The sequence below is a fragment of the Ictalurus punctatus genome, chromosome 14 (genome assembly GCF_001660625.3).
Source record: "Ictalurus punctatus breed USDA103 chromosome 14, Coco_2.0, whole genome shotgun sequence".
In the NCBI taxonomy this organism is placed as follows: domain Eukaryota; kingdom Metazoa; phylum Chordata; class Actinopteri; order Siluriformes; family Ictaluridae; genus Ictalurus; species Ictalurus punctatus.
Genome location: NC_030429.2, coordinates 12,518,597 through 12,533,545, shown reverse-complemented (window position 1 = coordinate 12,533,545; position 14,949 = coordinate 12,518,597). Strand labels below are relative to the sequence as shown.

The window sequence follows — 14,949 nt, the reverse complement described above, 5'->3', positions numbered from 1 at the left end:
AGTCTGGGAACCAGTAAACTTATGGAAGAAGAGGAAATAAAGAACTGGAGCGAGAGGAAAATAGAGAGAATGAGACACAAACTAGACCAACCAGATCCCTATTACTGTTACTATTTTGGGTATATTTCAGAATTTAACTTGCTTGTTAATGGCAATGCTCTGCTTGTTTGGGCAATACATCAATACCTTCCCCAATACAGCAAAGCTACCTGAATTGATCATTGATCAGACAGACAACATACAGAGAACTCAGACACGTGTCCACATTATTACCCCTTATAGAACCTTTCAACAAACGCAAACTGTTTCAATCATCCTTGACATTTTTTTTATAAAATAATTTTTGATTGGTCTCAGATGTCTGAAACTGCCTTTTGCCAAATATGAGATTGCACACATTTGAAATCCTTTTGTCATCCATTGCCATGAGAGAACTCAAATAATTTTCAACACAAAAGAGACTGATGGTTGTTGAACTTCCCAAATCAGTTCATGGATTAAAAAAAAATTACAAAGGTAATAAAGGGTGCACGGTGGCTTAGTGGTTAGCACGTTCGCCTCAGACCTCCAGGGATGGGGGTGCCGCTGTCCTGTGAGTTTGCATGTTCTCCCCGTGCTGCGGGGGTTTCCTTTGGGTACTCTGGTTTCCTCCCCCAGTCCAAAGACATGCATGGTAGGCTGACTGGCATGTCCAAAGTGTCTGCAGTGTGTGAATGTGCCCTGTGATGGATTGACAACTGGTCCAGGGTGTACCCCACCTTGTGCCTGATGCTCCCTGGGATAGGCTACAGGTTCCCTGCTACCCTGTAGGATAAGTGGTATAGAAAATGGATGGATGGACAAAGGCAGTTAAAATAGCATTGAGATCAACCAGTACTTTAAAAAAATGTTTTTTAAAAATCCCTCCACACAGCGAGGCAGATGTGGGAGCCAAAGACAAACAAAAGATCATAGTTTGTTAGGCTTACAGTACATACACTAATCTACGTCTATAAAAGAGCTTGAAGTTTTCTATATAGTGGAAGGTCCAAGATTGCTTGTGCTGCTATCCTTTCCAAGACAGGCATGATAAAATATGGCTGTTTCTTTTTACAGAAATAAACACCCTAATTAAGAAAATATTTTATTGTTTATTAATATTAAATTACACATTAAATGGTATAAATATATATATATATATATATATATATATATATATATATATATATATATATATATATATATATATATATATATTAGGGTGTTAATAATTATACAGTACCAGGTCTTGTCTTTTATTAAAGAATCCCAACTTTTATGTCCACTAATAACTGGAGTGGCCCATAGCACCATGGTGTGCTATTTGAGTGCACTGTGGGGCTGTGAGGCTGCTATTCGTCACTGTAACCAGGGCAAACACTAGCCGGGAGGCCTGTTGTAGACATAGCATCAGGGCGATGTTTATTCTCTTAGCAGTGATGGTCCTTATTGAGGACGTTCTCAGGTTCCCAGCGGCACCGAGAAGAGACAGCACATCCACAGAGAATCCCCATTAATGAATACTGCCAGTAATTTAAAGACACTGACTGGAGAACAACTCCAGCACACATCAGTGCACACGCCTCACTGGGTGGGATGATACCTTTCCTAGGTAGACTGGACACGTCATGATTAACACTGTACAGCAATTACTTTCTTGTCCTTCTCTACACTGTGTGTATATTTAACGTTCGACTTCAGCACTATCATTTTACATAATCATTAGATTAGACTATACAAACAAGTGAGAGAGAGAGAGATAGACAGAGTGAGAGCGAGCGGGGCGCGGGGGGTGGGGGCAGGAGAGGCAATGCAAACATTATCCTTCTCAAAGAGCCTATTCATGGGCATCCTCACATTAGAGCAAACTGCATTCTTCTGTTATTTACTGCAACCCAAGGGTACACCAAGAGACAACATGCAAAAGAGAGACAGACAGATGGGGGGAGTGCTTGGAGGGTTATTTAAAGCCAATAAACTGTGTCAGTACTCTGATTAGTCTTAAAGTGAACAGTTTCAGAGCTTCAAGAGAACTGGACTCATTTCTGTTTAATCTCAATTCACTTTTGTAGTGCCAATACTGGCCCAGCTCACTAAAACAGGAACAGTGGTGAAATTGTGAGATATTACTAGAGCTACTTGCCAAGTCTCTCATTTCTCAGAATAGGAAAAAAGCTTTAAATGTATAGAATCTCAAGAGACATGCTAGTTTGAATTGCAGCTGTTACAGCTGTCAGTCTCAAAGCACCTGGATCTAATGCAACTTCACTGCAAATTTGAATGAACTCTGATGTCTTATTAACAGTCTGACGACCATCTGAATGTTTCCATCCACATTATAATACACATGATTAATGTTAAATGTTGAACTTTAATTTGAAAGTAAGATACATTTTAAATGGCGTTTTGTAGAGGAAGTGAAGCAAGGTGACTACTGCCCTGACTACATGTCTTGAATGACCTGATCTCCTCCCTGAGTTCCTCCAAGCCAAAGGAAAGCATAATGTAATCTAAACCTGGAGTCAGTGGTAACATCTTCTTACTGGAGAGCTTAGAGGAGTAGGAGGAGGCTATTTAGCAGGTTGCAGAGTATTTTTAACTTTTTGCAGCTGCTACACTGTGGCATGTGGTATGCTCCTGATGCGTGTGGCCTTGCCATACAGAGAAAAAAAAAGATGGAGTGAAAAAGAAGATGAAATTATACCAGTAATCCTGCTTTTGACTTGATGTAATAATTACAGACGTCATGTACAAACAAGCCTAATGCACACAAACTCACACATATGCACAAACAGAAACCCAGACACATGTCAACTTGTACAGTCTTTCCAATAAAAAAAATATAAGGTGTAGGAGGGATGATCTACAACGCTGGTGGTTATGCACATACAGTGCTCTCAGTTGGGGGGAGTGAGTTCTGATGATGTTCCGTGTGCTGTTTTCACTATTCCCTCTAAAGTCTCGAGCTCTGAGACTTTGGAACTCCCATACCTAATGACTGAGCAATGCATCTTTTCAGGATGGGGCTGTGGGGGGAAAAAGACATTTTTTGGCTATAGAGGTTGTGTTGAGGGTTCCCTGAAACGTGCACGCCAAGGGGCTTGGAGCGCTTATGTGTTTGGCGGTGGGGCTGTTTATGTGCAGTGGAGCATGATTATCGTGATCTTCCCAAAGTCATCAATCATCTCTTGATTTGTTGACATTAATATATAGATTGCAGTCTACAAGTTGTTCTACATCCTCTATACTGACATGGCATAGTTACTGATGAAAAACATCAATGTTGTGCTTCATGAGAAGTAAAAACGTAAATTAGCAGTGGCTTTCAGACCAAGCAAATTGAATTTAAGATTTATTATAAATCACAAAACCTGTGATTGATAGCTAGATATCAATGATTAGATTTGGGCAATACTTCAATAGTGTTACTACAGTGTCAATTAGCCTGTGAGTAATTAAACAAATTTATTGACAAAGTAGTTGGGAAATGCTACATTTTATTTGGAAATTGCATTTGAGCATTTGAATGTGTGGCCATTACTGAATATGGTCGTAATGGTCTGTGTTGGTGGGTGTAGAGATGAGAAAAGACTATCATAATCTGCACGTTCTGCATTGCTACACTGGAAAACCATATATACTGACTGGATATCATGACAGCATGCATTCCCATAGTTTGGTTTGGTGCAATTTAAGTAGAATGATTGTGAAAAAAATCTCACAGTATGCACCATGTACATACTTGCCAAGATGAACACAACATACAAACCATATGCTAGACTAAGTGAACTCAGACACATTGTCTTTCTTTCAACTTCATACGGTATATGAACGGGCTCATGAACACACACCCACACACTGTCTTCAGTGGATCTGTGTGTGGGTATGCGGTAACAATGGTCCGTGGCTTAGTGAAGGCAACTCTGTCCGAGACTTCCACATAAACCTTTAATATAAGGCCTTTTAAAATGCAGTAGGCCATCAGAAGTCAGTGCACCCTGTAATTGACCTTAAAATACTTTCTGAAGAGGTCGGAGGCAATGTCATTGGCCAAAGGCCCAAGTGGTGGCTACACTGCTGGAGCCCATAGGAGCCTGGGAAGGCTTCACGGTGTATATTTAGTGTCCTTTGATTGGGGACAAGAGACACACAGATAATGCCAGTCTGCATGTAAAACCACGTGTATCCGCCCTGAGGTGCCCCCATCTGTGGTACACTCTCCTCTCCCACGGCCATGGAAAGACAGAACAGGTCAAAGCTGTATCGCAGACAGAAAGCAGGCAGGAAGTTCTGCATCTGAATCAGACCTGCAACAGTCCTGTACCGGTGCTTATCTGGTTTTAATGAAGCCATTGTTTTTCGTTAAGTAGATACACGGGTAGTTCTAAAAAAGGTTTCACTCACAAAATAGCTGATATTATACACTCTTATTCACAATGAAATCACTTCACTGCCTATACACAAGGTTCATTTGTCTTCATGTGTATTTTTCCATTCCTGCAGAAAGTCATTTTTCTTCACAGGCACAAGAAGAGAGGATCTCAGTCCACTTTCTATGCTACATGTATGAAAAGGACACCCTTCCATTTCACAAGGGATACAGAAAGTTCCATTTCAAATCATGATCATGATCCATGCCCCAAATTCCTCATCTGCCCCTCAGCAACACCTCTGTAATTTATGCTTGTTTTTCATGAGGAGCAATGGGTTGAAATATAGCATGACTGCAGTGTGTCTTATACAGTGCTCAGATGCCTGTTATGAAAAGATATAAAGAAGTGTCTTATAACCTCTGGTGTAGTTGTAGACTTTTTATGCATATCACCAGATCTAAATTGCACTATGCAGTGTGGTTATTTTGTGTTATCATTATCATTATCATTGTGTTAAATTGCCTGTTAATTACATAAAACTAATACGACCACACTCTCACCCTCAATCAATAAAAAATGCAGGCCCGCCAAGCATGTGTGCCGCTTCAGTAAAGATTCACTCCTAACTGCAGCATTCATATCACTGCTAAATATACTTTGTGACTGAAGTTAGGAAGATCAGTAAAATTGTTGAAGACACAAATTTTTAAACTCCGGACTCTGAGCAGAATTCCATTGACGAGTTATGAGGTTTATGCAATGAATTGTTTCTACTGGATTTTTTTTTAGCCCCATAATATCCTATAATTCAGTACAGATATACTGATGAACTTAAAATCTTTGCAATCAATGCATTGGCTCTGTTTTCTGTCTTGTTTATTATAAGGCCTTTGATTCAAGGACAGATTTATAGGATAAGGCAACAGTTCAGAGACAGAGAATGCTGGATTAAGGAGAGAAAGCTTTCTAGAACATTGTGGAATGTGCCAAATTTTGTTGGTGCTGTGTATATGAGCCATGCTAAATGACAACAAGCAAATATTTTCTCAGTTTATCTTTTTGATCTTGCAGTAAGAGACGGAATCACAGCAGAATTTAGAGCTCTCTGACGCAGGGTTCTGTGCTGCTGTTGCCAAAGTAACAGATATGACGGATCAGCAGATTTGTGACAAGTGTGGCTGTCGGCCCAAGCACAGAGGACAGTTGTGTAATTTAGTTCAGATGAGGTAAAGCAATATTCTCACATTAATACAAGCCATATTCCTGCAAATATTATCCTGCTTTCTTTTGATTTTCTCTCTCCTTTATGTGAGTCGACCCCCCGCCCCATCACAATCTTATATGTCTAAAGACTTTTTTGGCACAGTATCAAAGACAGAAAGAAACTGTAAGACAGAGAGAGAATGTGAGATAGATGAGATATAAACATGTGACAGAACACCCCATAATCTCTCATTACATTACCAAGATCAAGAAATCTGAGAGCATGATGTCTCAGGCATGAACCTTTGTGATAAGCATTGTTCTTAAACCCTGTTCAATTATTACTCTTTATATGATCAAATGGATTGCATGGCTAGGATAGCATGGCACAACGCTCTGTGTGCTTGACATTGCAAAAAATGTTGGCACATGGAACATAATCCAGCCTAATTTTTAGGCTTTCTAATCAAGAAACCACCAGGGATCTACACAGACATCCACTACAAACCAGCAATACACTATACAATCATGTAACCATAGTGAACAACAGCCAGGAGAATTGAATGCTTTGCTTCAGATTTATTGTTAGAGCAGTATTAACACAATTATTTTTTATGTGCATCTGTCTTCAGTTAATGTCATAAAAGCTGTTCTCATAGTGTTAGGTATAGTTTTTAATGGCATAAAAGTTGAATTATGATGATGCTAGCTTTGTGTTTTTCAACTATGAATTCTGCTAATGGTCTTTCTGTTTTCTGTCTAAGCTCTCCACATTTCCTCAGCTAATCACTCCAACCATCATTTCCAATCGCTTCCTCTTCAGTAGAAGAAGTGTGCCGCCTCTTTGGCTCTCCAACAGCAGGCCACATTAACGGTTGCGGGCAGCACTGCTGATCACAGTGTGCTTTTCAATCTTTTCCAGCACTGCAGGGTTTCGGAATCTCTAATGGAGAGCTAACTGGCCTGTGTCGCCCTCTTCCCACTCAGTCAGCACAGTTTCGGGCCAGAACTCGGGCTGTCCTGCTCTCTGGCCGTGATAAATGAATAATAATAAGACACAATTTTCGCTGGTTCCCCATCAGCTCCATTTTTTCATGTGCTTTTTCTGGAACCTTCCCCTTTATTCACTGACCACATAGCAGCACAATGATGTCACATTTGGGCTATGCTACTGGCTGAAAGCTCTTATCCACCACTCGAGTGGGGCAAAATGCACCCCAGTGTACTTTTCTTTTAAGAGGGAACATGAAATTAGTGGTGAATCATCTCTGTCGACCATGTTATTATATCATTTTTTGTATTTTTTTTACTTTTCACCAAGATGATTTCGATTTATCAAAATTTCCAGGAAATCAAACCCAAGCCTAGAATAAGTGGCTCCACATCTTAAGGATAGCTATCTAACCAACTAACCTTAATTGGGGGCCATTTCTCTGCCTCTCTTGTAGCAAAGCTTTAAGTTTCCAAATATTTGTCCCAAACTAGAGAAATAAATGTTTCCATATTTTGGTTTATTTGTCAGACCTATCAAGTATTCAACCATATTTAAATCCAGAAATGACTATAATCAGTGCATCACGTAATAGAAAAAAAGATTACAAATTAGTTACTCCACCAGTATTTCGATTTATATTTGTGTACAGAGAACAGCTACAAAGCCTAAATGTCAAAGGCATTACAATATTATTCAGTTCATGTTAGCCATGCTGTGAAATCCTGTACACAGGGACAACTGGATATATTATACTAGAAAGGCATTTTTATGACTATAATATTCATTAGGCAGTACCTGACAACAAAATATTGACACTACAATACATTATCCATAGTGTACATTAACAGATCAATAGATTAACTATCAACAGTGGGGGATTCTTACAGTATGTATATTTAATAGGATTTACAGTAGCAATAAAAAAAAATCTGTAAAAAACTGTAGACAAAAGATAAACTAATTCATAATGGAAACCTAGTATTTCATCTAGTAATGGATTTTTAATGCTTATAATGTGTGCATGACAATATTACACATGTATTTCACTAGCTGTTTTGAAATTCAAGCACATATAGTCCTTCTCTATGGTGTTTCCCAGAGCACTTGCACCTACACTACATGGGCTTGAATGCCTAAAGGGGTGCATTCTGATTTAACAGCAACATGATTGACAGGAAACTAGAGATTGTAACTAAAGATCTCCTTGTACAGAGTCTGGGGTGCCACAGAAACTAGAGTTTTTTCCCTCTAAACAGACATTTTATTGACAGCTGCCAGAATTTGAGAACTCTGCCAAATAATTCAATAGTTTTTCTCATTAAAAAAATAATAAATCACAGAGCCAGCTTTAAACTAACTGATCTGACCTACTATAGAAGAGGCACATAAACCAAGAGGCTGCACATTTCGGAGAACTGAAGATTTGATCTTCTGCCTGAGACGCCACATGCAGTCCATACAGATGGGCTTTGAGGAGTCTGCTGTCACGTTACTGCTACAGCCGCACATTTCTGTGTGCACATGCCGGCAGGAAAAGCATCAGAGTCCACATGAATGGCAGGCAATGCGAGCTGTCTATGATGAGCCAGGCGGGAAGAAAAGAAACAAGCAGTGTTAATTCTGTAGTCAAAACAAAAGGGTTAGCAAGAGGATCACCATGACAACCACTGTGCTTCATGTGTAGACTACAGGAAATCCCAAATCATCTGCACATTCTTATCCAACGGCTCTCCAAAGACCTTCTGACCCTGACCTGTGAAAGGCAGCAAAAGGTGACAGCTTGAAGAGCCGTTAGCCAGGTGTAGAGTGTGGTATTGAATCAGGGGAAGATGATGGGGACAAGGTTTGTATTGATTGAAAAGTTTTTTAAGGAAATTTGGAAGGGATGTTTAAACAGTACATTCATGCCACATTTAAGCCAAGCCACAATTTGCCCATTAAACACAGATTTTAGTATTTTGCTCTTCATGCAGTTAAATGCCCTACTGATGTCCCTTTATCCCTATATGTATGGAAGTTGAGGTCCACGCTTGGCTGGCAGTATCCAGCTCAGTTCTAGCCTGGCGGAATGTGACCCTGCATTGCTGAGCGCATCTGAGATTTATAGAGGTGCTGCAGGCCTTGCATGTGGCAAGCAGATGGTGGCATCATGCTCGTCTTCTCTTTCTTCTTCTTTTTTGTTTTCTCTTTCTCTCATTGTTCTTTTGCATATCAGTGCTGATTTTGCAAAGCCACCACCCCAACAAAAACACACGTCACTCATCCTCAGCACAAACCCACACACATGTTTCGGTCCTAATCCAACTCATCACTCAAACTTTTCATTGTTAACCTCCAACTCCCATCAGCACTCTCATCTGTGAACCCTTTAAATGGTCGGTGTCCTGCCCTGCCCGTTCACTGCACACTCCAAACAAACAAGCACATGCTCACACCGAATAACCTTCCAGTCAACCACTCAACACTTTCCTGAAGCAATCAAAACAGCTCCAAGATCCCATGCATGTTGGTTCAGAATCAGTCCCCTGCCCCAACATTAATCCCGATCATGTTTGGCATTGGCTAAATGAGACAAATTGCAACAGTATCTCTGCAGATCAGAGGTCACATCCTCGCTTTTAAAGTTGCTTCTTCATCTATTCTTTGAGGTCTGGATCTAAGCTCCTGAGTGTCACAGTCAAACACACGCACGCACACACACACACACACACACACACACACACACACACACACACACACACACACACACACACACACACATGCACACAGAGTTCATGGACTCACATTTTGCGCTGCTCACATTTAATCAGCCATGCTGAGAGAGAAGAGGCAGAAGCAGTCACACACAGTCACATGAGCACAATCTTACACAAAAGCACACATCCTTACATGTGCATACATGTGTCTGCACACACTGTTCAAGTTATGGGGTGGATCTGGTCCCCCAGAACAATCTCGACCAGCCGTGACAGTAATAAAAGGTGAAATGTAGGTTGCAAAAGAGATAATTATGAATACATTCTACTTGATATATACTTGATATAAAAATGTAAATGAAATATAAACTCCAACAACACATCTATCTCAACTGTCTTTGTTGCATCATTTCTCTAATAAGGCATAGGAATCACTGCTCTTTATGTTGGATGTAAGTTAAAGATTAGTACACAATGTGATCTACATTACAGCTACACCTGATAGGTCATAGACTCATCCAGGCAATAAACTGACATGCACACACACATCCCCGCCAAACAGCATCAGCTGCATGTCCTGTTTCCTCTCCATAATCACTCCTTTTCCATCATTCTCAGTGTCTGAGAATGCAAGTCAAAGTTTGTGTGTGCGTGAGTGCGTGTGTGTGTGTGTGTGTGTGTGTGTGTGTGTGTGTGTGTGTGTGTGTGGGAGGGTGACACACTTGGTGAGTTGCCAGTGAGACTCACCCCTGGTTGATGCAGTGTTCATCTTGCCTTACAAGTTGCAGGAATACAACCGGGCCCAGAGCTCAGGGGAGTGTACCGAGAGCACAGCAACACTTTCACTGCACAATGACAACTCTATTTCCAAATACAGCTCTTTAACTAGTGAGTACTATTCAGCTGGCTGCTGACTATGGCTTATTGGGAGAAAATGAGACTATTTTGCCAACTTTAAAAGCGGATTTGTCCGACTTTTTCTTAAATACCTACAATCCCCTCCAAAAGTACTGGAATGAAAAGGCTAGTTATTTAGTTTTTTTTGCTATACACTGGACATTTGGGTTTGAGATCAAAAGACAAATATGGGAGGATAGATCTGAATTTCAGCATTAATTTCCTGATATTTACATCCAGATGTGTTAAACAACTTAGAACATGGCACCTTTGGTGGTAGACCACCCAATTTGTAGGTAAATACTGGAACAGATAGTCTGAAAGTAAATTAAAGTAAATAAGACTTAATAATTTGTTGCATATCCTTTACTGGTAATCACTGCATCAAGCTGGCAACCCACTGACTGTTGCATTCTTCACCAAACTGTTGCACACTTCTTTTGTGATGATTTTCCTGGCTTGTACGGTACTGCAGCTTCTTTCAGTTGTTATTTGTTTTGGGGGGTTTCACCCTTCATTATCCTCTTCAGGAGGTGAAATCCATGGTCAATTGGGTTAAGGTCTGGTGACTGACTGGGCCAGTCTAAAACCTTCCACTTTTTTCTCCCAGTGAAGTCCTTTGTTGAGTTAGCAAGTATTTTAGTAATTACAAGTTATACTTGTAATTAACAAATGTCAGGATACATTTGCTTTCTCACATGAGCCAACTGTAAAGTTGTTCATGTGCATAAGATGCTCTACTGTAATCCAGTACATGCATCCTCCATAGTTACAATAAGCTGCATGTCTATGTGTAACAGAGATGCTTAATATAAAGTAGGACAGAAGGATGTCTACATATCTCACTGATGAAAGACTACAACACCCCTCAGCTCTCCTGCAGCTGTTTATCAGGAGACACACAGTGATTTACTCCTCGGTCATCCGGCTTGGAACTGGACATTGGGCTCATAGTTGTAGTGATTAGACACTGTTAGCTCAGATACAAGAAAAGTCTGATTGATTGGCATTCTGATGCTTCTGAGGGAAAAACCCAGGAATGGTTTGGGACATAATGCTTAATGTTAAAGGTCTTTTAAATAATGAAACTAGCCATGTGGAAGCAGTGAAAAATGTGTAGATGTGTGCTGTAATGTCAGAGAGGTTGACAATCTGTCCCTGTTGTGCTCTTACTGTTTGCTCTGCCTGTCTTTCTCACACACGCACACACATATACAGCTGTGTTTGTGCCACTTGTGTGAGTGTGTGTGCGTGAGTGTGTCCGAGGCCTGTTTTTTGTGGTATCCCAATGCCGTTCCACATTCTCTCGACTCTGCCACATGATCTCAGCAGGAAGGCGTCTAATTCGGGTGAGAGCAGAGGATAGAGTCTGGAGCCAGTCAACTGTAGCAGTGTTTTCTTTCTTCCTCTCTCTCTCTCTCTCTCTCTCTCTCTTTCTCTCTCACTCTCTTCTCCCCACTGTGCAGGGCAAGGCTCATTTTACTGCCATCATAAGAAGCACACTATTGATATAGGAGGTAGGCTGGACAGTTCCCCAGGCAAGAACTTTAAACGCATAAAGTCAAGTGCCCAGAGAGTGAGCGGAGAGCCCAGTAGTAGTCCCTCCTTCCCCCTCTCCCTCCCTCTCTGTTCTCTTCTCTTCCCCCAGGTATGGAGACAGTAATGCCTGTCTGGAGGAAGAAGTAAACCAGATGAGAACTCTTTATCACACCACCCTGAAGCACAAGGCAAATAAACACAAGTTATCAGCCCACAGTGGCTAAATTAGCCCACAAACACACATTACACAAACACACCCTAAATGCACACTTGCAGCGCCCCACACAAGCACAATCACTATCACAAAAAAAAAATTATGATACTGCAAATCATACACAAATGTCTATAGCATATGCAGAGAAACTAAGTCTGAGGCATTTGGCCACAGTACTCTGGCTCATAACCAAGTTAAAAATTTTAATACAGCTTCAGCCACCAGTGATATTATTGTGGCAACATGCCATGACAGATGCCTAAGAAATGGACAAGTAACAGAACTGGTGTTTAAGTCCAAGAACAATAATGTCCCAGTCACACTCAGATGACTTGGAAAATGCTAAAAAGCGCAATGCACAAAACAGATTGTAACTGTAGTGGTGCGCGCACACACACACACACACATACACACACACACACACACACACACACACACACACACACACACACACAGTGACTAGATTTTGTTGATATTTTGATATGTTGATATTTTCTTGTCAGTGTAATAAAAGTGGAGACTTGTTTATAAGCGCACATGCTTTTATTTTGAACGCCAACAGTCCAAAATCCAAACTCATGCAAGGGCTTAAATATACAGATATCAAATGAATACATCAAACGTGCACAAGATAAAAGAGGAAAATAGACAGAATTCACAAGTACATGCAGCAGTCAAGCACAAAGAGTCATATTCAGAATTGGTGACTGTAAGTTCAAAAGTTACATCAATATTTATGCCGGGAAATATTCAGAGTCGGGTTACGCACATGGTTAAGTTGATTTTCTGGGCTCTGCATTCAGATTATTAAAATTACCTACATGTAGTTCGCACCGCTGAGGTTGTCACTTCTACTTCTTGTGTTTTTAATAGCATCTAGACCACTGCCTTCAAAAACAAGCCTTTGCCTTTAAACCCACCCCCAGCCCCCTTGCAGTGAAAAAAAAAACACCAAATAGTGGAATAGAAAAGCTAGACTGAAAAAGCAAGTCATTCTTTTTCTATGCTGTCAACTGCAATAGTTTGTAAAAAGTTTAACATTTATGATATATGATAAAAAAAAGAGAATATGATGAACAATATGGCCAAGAAACTAAAGGACTAAGGTCATGAAATTGTAAGAAACAAAAATTGCAAAACTCCAGTGGAAATGCTTGCAAGAAAATAAAGTCCGAAATGCAGAATGAGCAGCAGAAAAATACACAGAAACATGAATATGTGATCTCATCCTGTTCTCTATTGGCCTAAACATCCAAGACTGATTAAAGCTACAGTAGATGAACTACATGAACTTGCTGTGAAGCAAAACTGGAGGAGCTGGATGGGAAATTAACATCCTCTTCCGTGGACATATGATGACCGCTGCTTAAGTGTTTTACAAAAATGGTTCACAAGGACCGGATTTGTCATATAGTCCTATTATTGGGACATTTGGTCTAAACACATGCACACACGCACACACACACACACACACACACACACACACACACACACACACACACACACACACACACACGAACACACACACATTTTGATTCTGATCTCGGCTGATGCTCCATGATGAGTCCATAGCAAGCTCCATCTAGAAAAACAAGTGCAATGTGCCAGTTATGACTGCAGAAATATGAAACTTGTGTACTCTATGACTGACTGCATTAGTGTTGGTTTAAGATAAAGTTGCGTAGAAACACATAAAACATGACATATTTACCGCATCAAAAACAAAATGGCTCTGTTGACACTAAGCAGTTTTTAAAATAGAACTTTTTTTTTTTCCAAATCACAAATGGAGCCATATTTTCTAGTAAATCATAAACAAGGACTGAGTAAAGGAACATAACTGCATATGACACTTGAGATTTGCTTGTGTGTCAAAGGAAACACTGAGGTGCTGTGTGTGTGTTTTTGATACTGGGTCACTGCTCTATCATAGCCTTTGGGCTTGTCTTCCACATGTTACTGATTATCTGTAATTTACTAGATGAGTGCTTGGTGTACTCCATCCCTGAGTCTCCAAACTGTATCCATCAGGGAGGAAAACAAGAGCAAACAACCTGCAGCACTCTGCATTCCCACACAATATCTAGCACCTAATTCCAATTGTGTTTGTCTCACACAACCATACATGGTATGATGTGTAGTGCAATGCTTTTTACCACTGTACTACTGTTTTCTAATTTAGAGTTAGAAAAAAGGGAAAGTATTACAAAAAGTATAAAAATATAATGTAAGATGGGTGGCAGCAACAGTCTGACTATACATTGAGGGAAAAAAGTATTTGATCCCCTGCTGATTTTGTACGTTTGGAAACATTATGCTTTGGGGGTGTTTTTCTGCTAAGGGGACAGGACAACTTCACTGCATCAAAGGGACGATGGACGGGGCCATGTACCATCAAATCTTGGGTGAGAACCTCCTTCCCTCAGCCAGGGCATTGAAAATGGGTCGTGGATGGGTATTCCAGCATGATGATGACCCAAAACACACGGCCAAGGCAACAAAGGAGTGGCTCAAGAAGAAGCACATTAAGGTCCTGGAGTGGCCTAGCCAGTCTCCAGACCTTAATCCCATAGAAAATCTGTGGAGGGAGCTGAAGGTTCGAGTTGCCAAACGTCAGCCTCGAAACCTTAATGACTTGGAGAAGATCTACAAAGAGGAGTGGGACAAAATCCCTCCTGAGATGTGTGCAAACCTGGTGGCCAACTACAAGAAACGTCTGACCTCTGTGATTGCCAACAAGGGTTTTGCCACCAAGTACTGTCATGTTTTGCAGAGGGGTCAAATACTTATTTCCCTCATTAAAATACTAATCAATTTATAACATTTTTGACATGCGTTTTTCGGGATTTTCTTGTTGTCATTCTGTCTCTCACTGTTCAAATAAATCTACCATTAAAGTTATAGACTGATCATTTCTTTGTCAGTGGGCAAATGTACAAAATCAGCATACTTTTGATTCATACAAATACTTTTTTCCCTCACTGTAACTGGTATAAAATGCAGATGTGTGCAGAT

At 40.4% G+C, this 14,949-nt stretch overlaps 1 protein-coding gene across 4 annotated transcripts in view; it reads right to left on the bottom strand.

The window, feature by feature from the left end:
• The window catches only part of LOC108275154 (uncharacterized), a 225,158-nt gene that overhangs the window by 48,569 nt on the left and 161,640 nt on the right, over positions 1 to 14,949 (bottom strand). The window contains exon 3 of one of the 4 annotated variants that reach the window (XR_008397852.1): positions 9,703 to 13,516. The exons of the other annotated variants lie outside the window; for them this stretch is intronic. The gene's annotated coding sequence lies outside the window, so the exon portion shown is untranslated. Of the gene's footprint in view, positions 1 to 9,702; positions 13,517 to 14,949 lie in introns of those variants that run through there. 4 annotated transcript variants of the gene reach the window in all.